The sequence below is a fragment of the Salvelinus sp. IW2-2015 genome, unplaced genomic scaffold, assembly GCF_002910315.2.
Source record: "Salvelinus sp. IW2-2015 unplaced genomic scaffold, ASM291031v2 Un_scaffold16589, whole genome shotgun sequence".
In the NCBI taxonomy this organism is placed as follows: Eukaryota; Metazoa; Chordata; class Actinopteri; order Salmoniformes; family Salmonidae; genus Salvelinus; species Salvelinus sp. IW2-2015.
The window spans coordinates 158255-169460 of record NW_019957661.1 but is presented as its reverse complement, the minus strand read 5'-3'; positions in this window follow the sequence as shown (position 1 = coordinate 169460).

Sequence of the window (11206 nt, the reverse complement as noted above, 5' to 3'; positions counted from 1 at the left end):
TAAACAGTTCAGGCATTAATTCTGATTGGTTAACAGTTCAGGCATTAATTCTGATTGGTTAAGTAAAGGAAGATTAACCCATTATGAATGTTATATGTTTGTCCATCTCTGAGAGATCTCATCCCTGGGTTAGGGTGTGTCTGTGTCTGTGTGTGTGTAGTGTGTGTAGTGTTTGTAGTGTGTAGTGTGTTTCGTGTTTGTAGTGTGTGTAGTGTGTGTGGAGGTGTGTAGTGCGTGTAGTGTGTGTCTGTGTCTGTGTGTGTGTAGTGTGTGTAGTACGTGTAGTGTGTGTCTGTGTCTGTGTGTTGTAGTGTGTGTAGTGCGTGTAGTGTGTGTCTGTGTCTGTGTGTGTAAACAACACAATCTGCAGCAGAGAGAGAGAAAGTCTTCTTAATCACGCGTTTCTACAATCAAAGTGAAACATTCCCTGCCATGTTATCCAGCTGTTGTATTATTGCTGTGTTGGTTATTAATTATAGTGTTTATAATGTTACGCTCTATAAACTCATGTACCAATCCTTCTGAAGTTTCTCCTCCATTACGTGTAGGATATGAGGATCAACATAACTAATTCATGAGCCTTTCTTCCATCTACCAGCAACCATGGTGAACGGCACATTCCCACGTTCAGCTGTTTACAGGCAAATACATGGTATATAACACAAAGTAGTTCAGCTACTGTCTGGGAGGGTTGAGTCTTACATCAGTGTGGACATGGAGGGGGAGGGAGGGAGGGAGGAGGGAGGGGGAGGGAGGGAGGAGTGAGGGAGGGAGGGGGAGACGAGGAGACGGGAGAGAGAGAAATGGAGATGGGAGGGGAGAGAGAGAGAGGAGAGAGAGAGAGGAGAGAGAGAGAGAGATGTGGAGAATGGAGAGGGGACGAGAGAGAGGGAGAGGCGGGGAGATGAAGGGAGAGAGAGGGGAGAGATGGAGAGAAAAGGGGGGGGGGGGAGTGGGAGGGAAGATGGAGGAGCGAGAGAGAGAGAGGGGAGAGATCTAGAGAGAGAGAGAGATGGAGAGGGGGAAAGGAGACAGAGAGGGAGATGGAGGGAGAGAGAGAGGGGGGAGAGAGGGGGGAGATGGAGAGAAGAGAGAGAGAGAGAGGGGGAGGAGGAGTGGGGAGGGAAGATGGAGGGAGAGAGAGAGAGGGGGAGAGATCTTAGAGAGAGAGAGAGATGGAGAGGGGGGAGAGAGAGAGCGGGGGAGAAATGGAGAGAGAGATGGAGAGAGAGAGAGAGATGGAGGGAGAGAGAGAGGGGGAGAGTTGGAGAGAGAGAGATGGAGATGGAGAGAGAGAGAGAGGGGGAGATTGGAGAGAGAGCGATGGAGGTGGAGAGAAGAGAGAGAGTGGGAGAGTTGGAGAGAGAGATGGAGATGGGGAGAGAGAGGGGATGAGTTTGGAGAGAGAATGGAGATGGAGAGAGAGAGGAGAGAAGGAGGAGAGTTGGACAGAGAGATTGGAGAGTGGAAGAGAGAGAGATGGAGATGGAGACGAGATGGAGGGAGAACTTCTGTATGTGTAATGTTTACTGTTATATCTGTGTAATTGTTTTATTCACTTTTGTATAATATCTACTCACTTTGCTTTGGCAATGTAAACAAGTGTTCCCATGCAATAAAGCCCTTGAATTGAATTGAATTGAATTGAAAGGAGAGAGAGAAGAGGGGGGGGGAGTGGGAGAGGGAAGATGGAGGGAGAAGAGAGAGGGGGAGAGATGGAGGAGAGAGAGAGGGGGAGGTTGGAGAGAAAGATGTATTTATGTATTGTTGTTCTGATTAATATTGTTGTTGTAGTTGTTGTTAATGGTATCCCATGTCGACATACTATTATTATTACTGTTGGTCACACCATTTATTTATATATACATATATATTTTTTTCTATATGTATATTTGACAATGTAAAGTAATAATGAACTGCCATCCAATAAAGTCATTGAATTGAATTGAAAGAGAGAGAAGATGGAGAGAGTTTATTGGCTTCTTCAACAGCATCTCTGTGTAAGCCAGTTAAAATGTTGGTTTATCCTGCTCTAACTTACCTGGCTCACTAGCTCCTTCAGCGTGTCATGGACCCTGTCTGTCTCTCTCTCACCCTGTCTCTCCTCTCTGTCTCTCTAACCCTATCAGTCTCTCTCTGTCCTTACCCTGGTCTGTCTCTCTCTGTCTCTAAACCTGTCTGTCTCTCTCTGTCCCCTTAACCTGTCTGTCTCTCTCTGTCTCTACCCCTGTCTCTAACCCAACCCCTATCAGTTTCTCTCTGTCCTTAACCCTGTCTGTCTCTAACCTTCTCTCCTCTGTCTCCTTAACCCTGTCTGTCTCTCTCTGTCTCTAACCCTGTCTGTCCTCTTCCACCCTGTCCTCTCCCTCTCTGTCTCTCGCTGTCTCGCCTCTCTCTGTCCTTAACCCTGTGCCTGCTCTCTCTGTCTCTAACTACCTGTCTCTAACCCTAACCCTATCAGTCTCTTCTGTCCCTTAACCTGTCTGTCTCTTCTCTGTCTCTAACCCTGTCTGTCTCTCTCTGTCCCTTAACCCTGTTCTGTCTCTCTCTGTCTCTACCCTTCTCTAACGCTAACTATCAGTCTCTCTCTGTTCCCTTAACCTGTCTGTTCTCTTCTGTCTCTAACCTGTCTCTCGTCTCTCTGTCTAACCCTGTCTGTCTCTCTCTGTCTCTAACCCTGTCTGTCTCTGCTGTCCCTTAACCCTGTCTGTCTCTCTCTGTCCTCTAACCCTGTCTGTCTCCTGTCTCTTAACCCTGTCTCTATCCTAAACCTGTCTGTCTTCTCTGTCTCTCTAACACTGTCTGTCTCTCTCTGTCTCTCTAACCATCGTCTCTGTCCCTTAACCCTGTCTGTCTCTCTCTGTCCCCTAACCCTGTCTGTCTCTCTCTGTCTCTCTAACCCTGTCTCTATCCCTAACCCTGTCCTGTCTCTCTCTGTCTCTCTAACCCTGTCCCTAATCCTGTCTGTCCTCTCTCTGTCTCTCTAACCTGTCTCATCCTAACCCTGTCTGTCTCTCTCTGTCCTTAACCCTGTCTGTCTCTCTCTGTCTCTCTAACCCTGTCCTAACCCTGTCTGTCTCTCTCTGTCTCTCTAAGCCCTGTCTTATCCCTACTTCTGTTCTCTTCTGTCCCTTCCCTGTCTGTCTCTCTCTGTTCTCTAACCTGTCCCTAACCCTGTCTGTCTCTCTCTTGTCCCTAACCTGTCTGTCTCTCTCTCTGTCCCTAACCCTGTCTGTCTCTCTCTCTGTCCCCTAACCCTTTCTGTCTCTCTCTCTTCTGTCCCTAACCCTTTCTGTCTCTCTCTCTGTCCCCTAACCCTGTCTCTTCTCTTCGTCCCCTAACCCTTTCTGTCTCTCTCTCTGTCCCCTAACCCTGTCTGTCGCTCTCTCTCTGTCCCCTAACCCTTTCTCCTTTGTCCTGGCTATAGACGCTGTGTCTTTCGAGGCCGTCTTCCTCTATGCGTAATCTCTCTGTTTCTCTGTGTGTCCTCTCTCTCTCCCTCTTCCCCTCTAGACTCTGTGTCCAGTGAGACTGTCTTCGTGGGGATGGGGACACCCTGTATCTGTTCTGTCTCTCTCTCTGTCTCTCTAACCCTAACCCTGTCTCTGTCCTTTAAGACTCTTGTTCCTGGAGGACTATGTGGTCTTATACTGGGGACACCGACTGTATCTGTTCTGTCTTCTTCTGTCTCTCTAACCCTAACCCTCTGTCTGTCCTCTTCTTCTGTCTCTCTCTACCCTCGTTCTATCCCTAACCCTGTCTGTTCTCTCTGTCCTTAAACCTGTCCTGTCTCTCTCTGTCTCTCTAACCCTGTCCCTAACCCTGTCTGTCTTCTCTCTGTCCCTAACCCTGTTTCTGTCTCTTCTCTCTCTGTCCCCTAACCCTGTCTGTCTCTCTCCTGTCCCTAACCGTCTGCCTCTCTCTAACCCTTTCTGTCTCTCTCTCTACTTCAGTCTCCTGCCCTAACCCTTCCCTGTCTGTCTCTCTCTCTGTCCCCTAACCCTTTCTGTCTCTCTCTCTGTCCCCTAACCCTGTCTGTCTCTCTCTCTGTCCCCTAACCCTTTCTCTTTGTCCCTGGCTATAGACGCTGTGTCTTTCGAGGCAGTCTTCCTCTATGCGTAATCTCTCTGTTTCTCTGTGTGTCTCTCTCTCTCCCCCTCTAGACTCTGTGTCCAGTGAGACTGTCTTCGTGGGGATGGGGGACACCCTGTATCTGTTCTGTCTCTCTCTCTGTCTCTCTAACCCTAACCCTGTCTCTGTCCTTTAAGACTCTGTGTTCCTGGAGGACTATGTGGTCTCTACTGGGGACACCCTGTATCTGTTCTGTCTCTCTCTCTGTCTCTCTAACCCTAACCCTGTCTGTCTCTCTCTGTCTCTCTAACCCTGTCTCTATCCCTAACCCTGTCTGTCTCTCTCTGTCCCTTAACCCTGTCTGTCTCTCTCTGTCTCTCTAACCCTAACCCTGTCTCTGTCCCTTAAGACTGTGTTCCTGGAGGACTATGTGGTCTCTACTGGGGACACCCTGTATCTGTTCTGTCTCTCTCTCTGTCTCTCTAACCCTAACCCTGTCTCTGTCCCTTAAGACTCTGTGTTCCTGGAGGACTATGTGGTCTCTACTGGGGACACCCTGGATCTGTCCTGTAACCCCGACGGCCCCGCCCAAGCTGTCCTCTGGTTCAAGGATGGCAGCGGCCTGTTGCCTAGCAACCGGACGCGAGTGGACCAGAGGGTTCTACGCATCATCAACGTGTCTTACGAGGACTCCGGAATGTACTCCTGCCACGTCACTCACGACAACAACCTGCTCAGCAACTACACAATCAGAGTGACAGGTGACTTCATCATACATCCTCATCTCACCTCTCTCTTGCTATCCGTCTGGTTTTATATTTACCTCTGGTTGGCTATCCTTTTCCCTCCTCTCTCTCTGGTTGGCTATCCTTTTCCCTCCTCTCTCTCCTCTCTTTCCTCTCTCTCTCTCTCTCTCTCTCTGTCTCTGTCTCTGTCTCTGTCTCTGTCTCTGTCTCTGTCTCTCTCTCTCTCTCAATTCAATTCAAGGTTTTTATTGGCATGGGAAACATATGTTAACATTGCCAAAGCAAGTGAAGTAGATATTATACAAAAGTGAAATAAACAATAAATATTAACAGTAAACATTACACATACAGAAGTTTCAAAAGAATAAAGACATTTCAAATGTCATATTATGTCTATATACAGTGTTGTAACAATGTGCAAATGGTTAAAGTACAAAAGGGAAAATAAATAAGCATAAATATGGGTTGTATTTACAATGGTGTTTGTTCTTCACTGGTTGCCCTTTTCTTGTGGCAACAGGTCACAAATCTTGCTGTGTGATGTCACACTGTGGTATTTCACCCAGTAGATATGGGAGTTTATCAAAATCGGCTTTGTTTTCTAATTCTTTGTGGGTCTGTGTAATCTGAGGGAAATATGTGTCTCTAATATGGTCATACATTTGGCAGGAGGTTAGGAAGTGCAGCTCAGTTTCCACCTAATTTTGTGGGCAGTGTGCACATAGCCTGTCTTCTCTTGAGAGCCATGTCTGCCTACGGCGGCCTTTCTCAATAGCAAGGCTATGCTCACTGAGTCTGTAAATAGTCAAAGATTTCCTTAAGTTTGTGTCAGTCACAGTGGTCAGGTATTCTGCCACTGTGTACTCTCTGTTTAGGGCCAAATAGCATTCTAGTTTGCTCTGTTTCTTTCTTAATTCTTTCCAATGTGTCAAGTAATTATCTTTTTGTTTTCTCATGATTTGGTTGGGTCTAATTGTGTTGCTGTCTTGGGGCTCTGTGGGGTGTGTTTGTGTTTGTGAACAGAGCCCCAGGACCAGCTTGCTTAGGGGACTCTTCTCCAGGTTCATCTCTATGTAGGTGATGGCTTTGTTCTGGAAGGTTTGGGAATCGCTTCCTTTTAGGTGGTTGTAGAATTGAACGTCTCTTTTCTGGAATTTGTTAATTAGCGGGTATCGGCCTAAATCTGCTTTGCATTATTTGGTGTTTTTTGCAGAATTCTGCATGCAGAGTCTCAATTTGGTGTTTGTCCCATTTTGTGAATTGTTGGTTGGTGAACGGACCCCAGACCTCACCACCATGAAGGGCAATGGGTTCTATAACTGATTCAAGTATTTTAGCCAGATCCTAATTGGTATGTTGATTTTATGTTCCATTTGATGGCATAGAAAGCCCTTGCCTTGTTTCTCAGATCGTTCACAGATTTGTGGAAGTTACCTGTGGTGCTGATGTTTAGGCCGAGGTATGTATAGTTTTTTGTGTGCTTTAGGGCAACAGTGTTCAGATGGAATTTGTATTTGTGGTCCTGGTGACTGGACCTTTTTTGGAACACCATTATTTTTGTCTTACTGAGATTTACTGRCAGGATCTGTGCAGAAGATCTAGGTGCTGCTGTAGGCCCTCCTTGTTTGGGGACAGAAGCACCAGATCATCAGCAAACAGTGGACATTTGACTTCAGATTCTAGAAGGGTGAGGCCGGGTGCTGCAGACTTTTCTAGTGCCCGCGCCAATTCGTTGATATATATGTTGAAGAGGGTGGTACTTAAGCTGAATCCCTGTCTCACACCCCAGCCCTGTCTCACCCCCCGGCCCTGTCTCACTGCCCCACGGCCCTGCGGAAAGAAATGTGTGTTTTTTGCAAAGTTTTACCGCACACTTGTTGTTTGTGGACATGGATTTTATAATGTCGTATGTTTTTCCCCCATCACCACTTTCCATCCATTTGTATAGCAGGCCCTCATGCCAAATTGTGTCGAAAGATGTTTTAAATCAACAAAGCATGAGAAGACTTTGCCTTTGTTTTGGTTTGTTTGTTTGTCAATTAGGTTGTGCAGGGTGAATACGTGGTCTGTCGTACGGTAATTTGGTAAAAAGCCAATTTGACATTTGCTCAGTACATTGTTTTTGTTGCTGTTGACACATATCCCCTGGTATTTATTGGGGACAAATTAGTCTCCACTGTTTGGCTATAATTTCCCCTCCTCTCTCTCTTTCTCTCTTTCTCTCTCTCTCTCTCTTTCTCTCTCTCTCTCTCTCTCTCTCTCTCTCTCTCTTTCTCTCTCTGTTTGTCTGTCCTTTCCCCTCCACTCTATCCCTCTGTTTCTATCCATATCTCTCCAAGAGGGTAATGTTTTAATCAACCAATTATGTAATGACCAACCGTGATGAATAATATTAGTCACTGTCAGGAGGTCACCACGACTTCCACTGTGTCTGCCTGATAGACCTTAGAACCAATCAACAAATAACTGATATCTATAGCTTTCATTCAATAGATATCTGATTACCAGTAAGTATTGAATTCTGCCAGGTTGTTATAGTCCATAAACAGAGAGGTTTCCTCCCAGGTTCTGTCTAGTTTAAAACCTCCAGAGTTCCAACATTCAGACACATTCAGATGGCACACATCTAGTAGCGCATGCTCACATAGGCTCAGACACTTACGGCTCCAAATGTCACAGCCAAGTTCCACTCTGATACTGGCCTCATTTCCACTCTGATACTGGCCTCATTTCCACTCGGATACTGGCCTCATTTCCACTCTGATACTGGCCTCATTTCATTTCCATTCTGATACTGGCCTCAATTTCCACTCTGATACTGGTCTCATTCCACTCTGATACTGGCCTCATTTCCATCTGATACTGGCCTCATTTCCACTCTGATACTGGCCTCATTTCCCATCTGATACTGGCCTCATTTCCACTTCTGATACTGGCCTCATTTCCATTCTGATACTGGCCTCATTTCCACTCTGATACTGGCCTCATTTCCACTCTGATACTGGCCTCATTTCCACTCTGATACTGGCCTCATTTCCACTCTGATACTGGCCTCAATTTCCACTCTGATAAATGCCTTAGTTCCACTCTGATACAGGCCTCAGCTCCCAGTTCTATTCTGATTCAGACCTCAGTTCCATTCTGATACAGACCTCAGGCCTCAGTTCCACTCTGATACAGACCTCAGGCTCAGTTCACTCTGATACAGACCTCAGGCCTCAGTTCCACTCTGATACAAACCTCAGACTGTGATACTGTGGGTGAATATAGGTGGTAACCTCATCGAATAACACCAAATATTACCCAATTATCTAGGTTGAAATGACGTAGCGTGCCCAGTGGGGACCTCTGAGTTCTGACGCTCCATGTGTTTGGCTCAGAGGGAAAGGCCTTCCAGCCCAATCACCGGATCTGCTCCCGGAGTCGCTTCTTTTGGTCCATTACTCCACGACTCTATACTATTGGTCCGTTACTCCACAGCTCTGATTGGTCCAATACTCCCCAGCTCTATACTATTGGTCCGTTACTCCACGGTTCTATACTATTAATCCGTTACTCCATGGCTCTATACTATTGGTCCGTTACTCCACAGCTCTGATTGGTCCAATACTCCCCAGCTCTATACTATTGGTCCGTTACTCCACGGTTCTATACTATTGGCTCGTACTCCACAGCTCTGATTGGTCCAATACTCCCCAGCTCTATACTATTGTCCGTTACTCCACGGTTCTATACTATTGGTCCGTTACTCCACAGCTCTGATTGGTCCAATACTCCCAGCTCTATACTATTGGTCCATTACTCCACGGCTCTATACTATTGGAATCACCAGCAGCAAGAGCAACATCATTGATGTATACAGAGAAGAGAGTCGGCCCGAGGATTGAACCCTGTGGCACCCCCATAGAGACTGCCAGAGGTCCGGACAACAGGCCCTCCGATTTGACACACTGAACTCTATCAGAGAAGTAGTTGGTAAACCAGGCGAGGCAGTCATTTGAGAAACCAAGGCTGTCGAGTCTGCCAATAAGAATGTGGTGATTGACAGGGTCGAAAGCCTTGGCCAAGTCGATGAATACGGCTGCACAGTAATGTCTTTTATTGATGGCGGTTATGATATCGTTTAGGACCTTGAGCGTGGTGAGGTGCACCCATGACCAGCTCTGAAACCAGATTGCATAGCGGAGAAGGTACGGAGGGATTCGAAATGGTCTGTAATATGTTTGTTAACTTGGCTTTCGAAGACCTGAGAAAGGCAGGGCAGAATAGATATAGGTCTGTAGCAGTTTGGTCTAGAGTGTCACCCCTTTGAAGAGGGGGATGACCGCGAGCAGCTTCCAATCTTTGGGAATCTCAGACGATACGAAAGAGAGGTTGAACAGGCTACTAATAGGGGTTGCAACAATTTCGGCAGATCATTTTAGAAAGAGAGGGTCCAGATTGTCTAGCCCAGATGATTTGTAGGGTCCAGATTTAGCAGCTCTTTCAGAACATCAGCCATCTGAATTTGGATAAAGGAGAAATGGTGGGGTCTTTGGTGGGTTGCTGTGGAGGGTGCCTGGCAGTTGACCGGGGTAGGGATAGCCAGGTGGAAAGCATGGCCAGCCGTAGAAGAAATGCTTATTGAAATTCTCAATTATAGTGGATTTATCGGTGGTGACAGTTTCCTAGCCTCAGTGCAGTGGGCAGCTGGGAGGAGGTGCTCTTATTCTCCATGGACTTTACAGTGTCCCAGAACTTTTTTGAGTTAGTACTACAGGATGCAAATTTCTGTTTGAAAAAGCTAGCCTTAGCTTTCCTAACTGCCTTGTGTATATTTGTTCCTAACTTCCCTGAAAAGTTGCATATCACGGGGCTATTCGATGCTAATGCAGAACGCCACAGGATGTTTTTGTGCTGGTCAAGGGCAGACAGGTTCTGGAGTGAACCAAGGACTATATCTATTCCTAGTTCTACATTTTTTGAGAGGGGCATGCTTATTTAAGATGGTGAGGAAGGCACTTTTAAAGAATAACCAGGCATCATCTACTGACGGGATGAGATCATATCCTTCCAGGATACCCCGGCCAGGTCGATTAGAAAGGCCTGCTCGCTGAAGTGTTTCAGGGAGCGTTTGACAGTGATGAGTGGAGGTCGTTTGACAGCAGACCCATTACGCATGCAGGCAATGAGGCAGTGATCGCTGAGATCTTGATTGAAAACAGCAGAGGTGTATTTGGAGGGCGAGTTAGTTAGGATGACATCTATGAGGTGCCCGTGTTTACGGATTTGGAGTTGTACCTGGTAGGTTCATTGATAATTTATGTGAGATTGAGGGCATCAAGCTTAGATTGTAGGATGGCCGGGGTGTTAAGCATGTCCCAGTTTAGGTCACCTAGTAGCACGAGCTCAAGAGATAGATATGGGGCAATCAATTCACATATGGTATCGAGGGCACAGCTGGGGGCAGAGGGAGGTCTATAGACTTGAGACTTGTTTTTAGAGAAGTGGATTTTTAGAAGTAGAATCTCGAATTGTTTGGGTACAGACTTGGATAGTAATACAGAACTCTGTAGGCTATCTTTGCAGTAGATTGAACCACCGCCCCTTTGCAGTTCTATTTTGGTGGAAATGTTGTAGTTGGCGATGGAGATTTCAAGGTTTTTGGTGGTTTTCCTAAGCCAGGATTCAGACACGGCTAAGACATCCGGGTTGGCAGAGTGTGCTAAAGCAGTGAGTAAAACAAACTTAGGAGTAGGCTTCTAATGTTAACATGCATGAAACCAAGGCTTTAATGTTACAGAAGTCAACAAATGAGAGCACGTGGGGAGTGGGGCTAGGCACTGCAGGTCCTGGATTAACCTCTACATCACAAGAGGAACAGAGGAGAAGTAGGATAGGGTACGGCTAAAGGCTATACGAACTGGCCGTCTAGCACGTTCGGAACAGAGAGTAAAAGGAGCAGGTGTCTGGGCACGATAGCATAGATTCAAGGCATAGTGTACAGACAAAGGTAAGGTAGGATGTGAGTACATTGGAGGTAAACCTAGGCATTGAGTAATGATGAGAGAGATATAGTCTCTAGAGACGTTTAAACCAGTGATGTCATCGCATATGTAGGAGGTGGAAAAACATGGTTGGTTAAGGCATATTGAGCAGGGCTAGAGGCTCTACAGTGAAATAAGACAGTAATCACTACCCAGGACAGTAATGGACGAGGCATATTGATATTAGAGAGAGGCATGCGTAGCCAAGTGGACATCTGGGTCCAGTGAGTGGTTGGGCTGACTGGGGACACGGCGATTCAGAGTTAGCAGGCCGATGCTAAGCACGCTAAACAGTTAGTAGGCGGGGCTAAACAAGCTAAGCAGTTAGCAGACCGGGGCTGGCAAGCTGCAGTTAGCAGACCA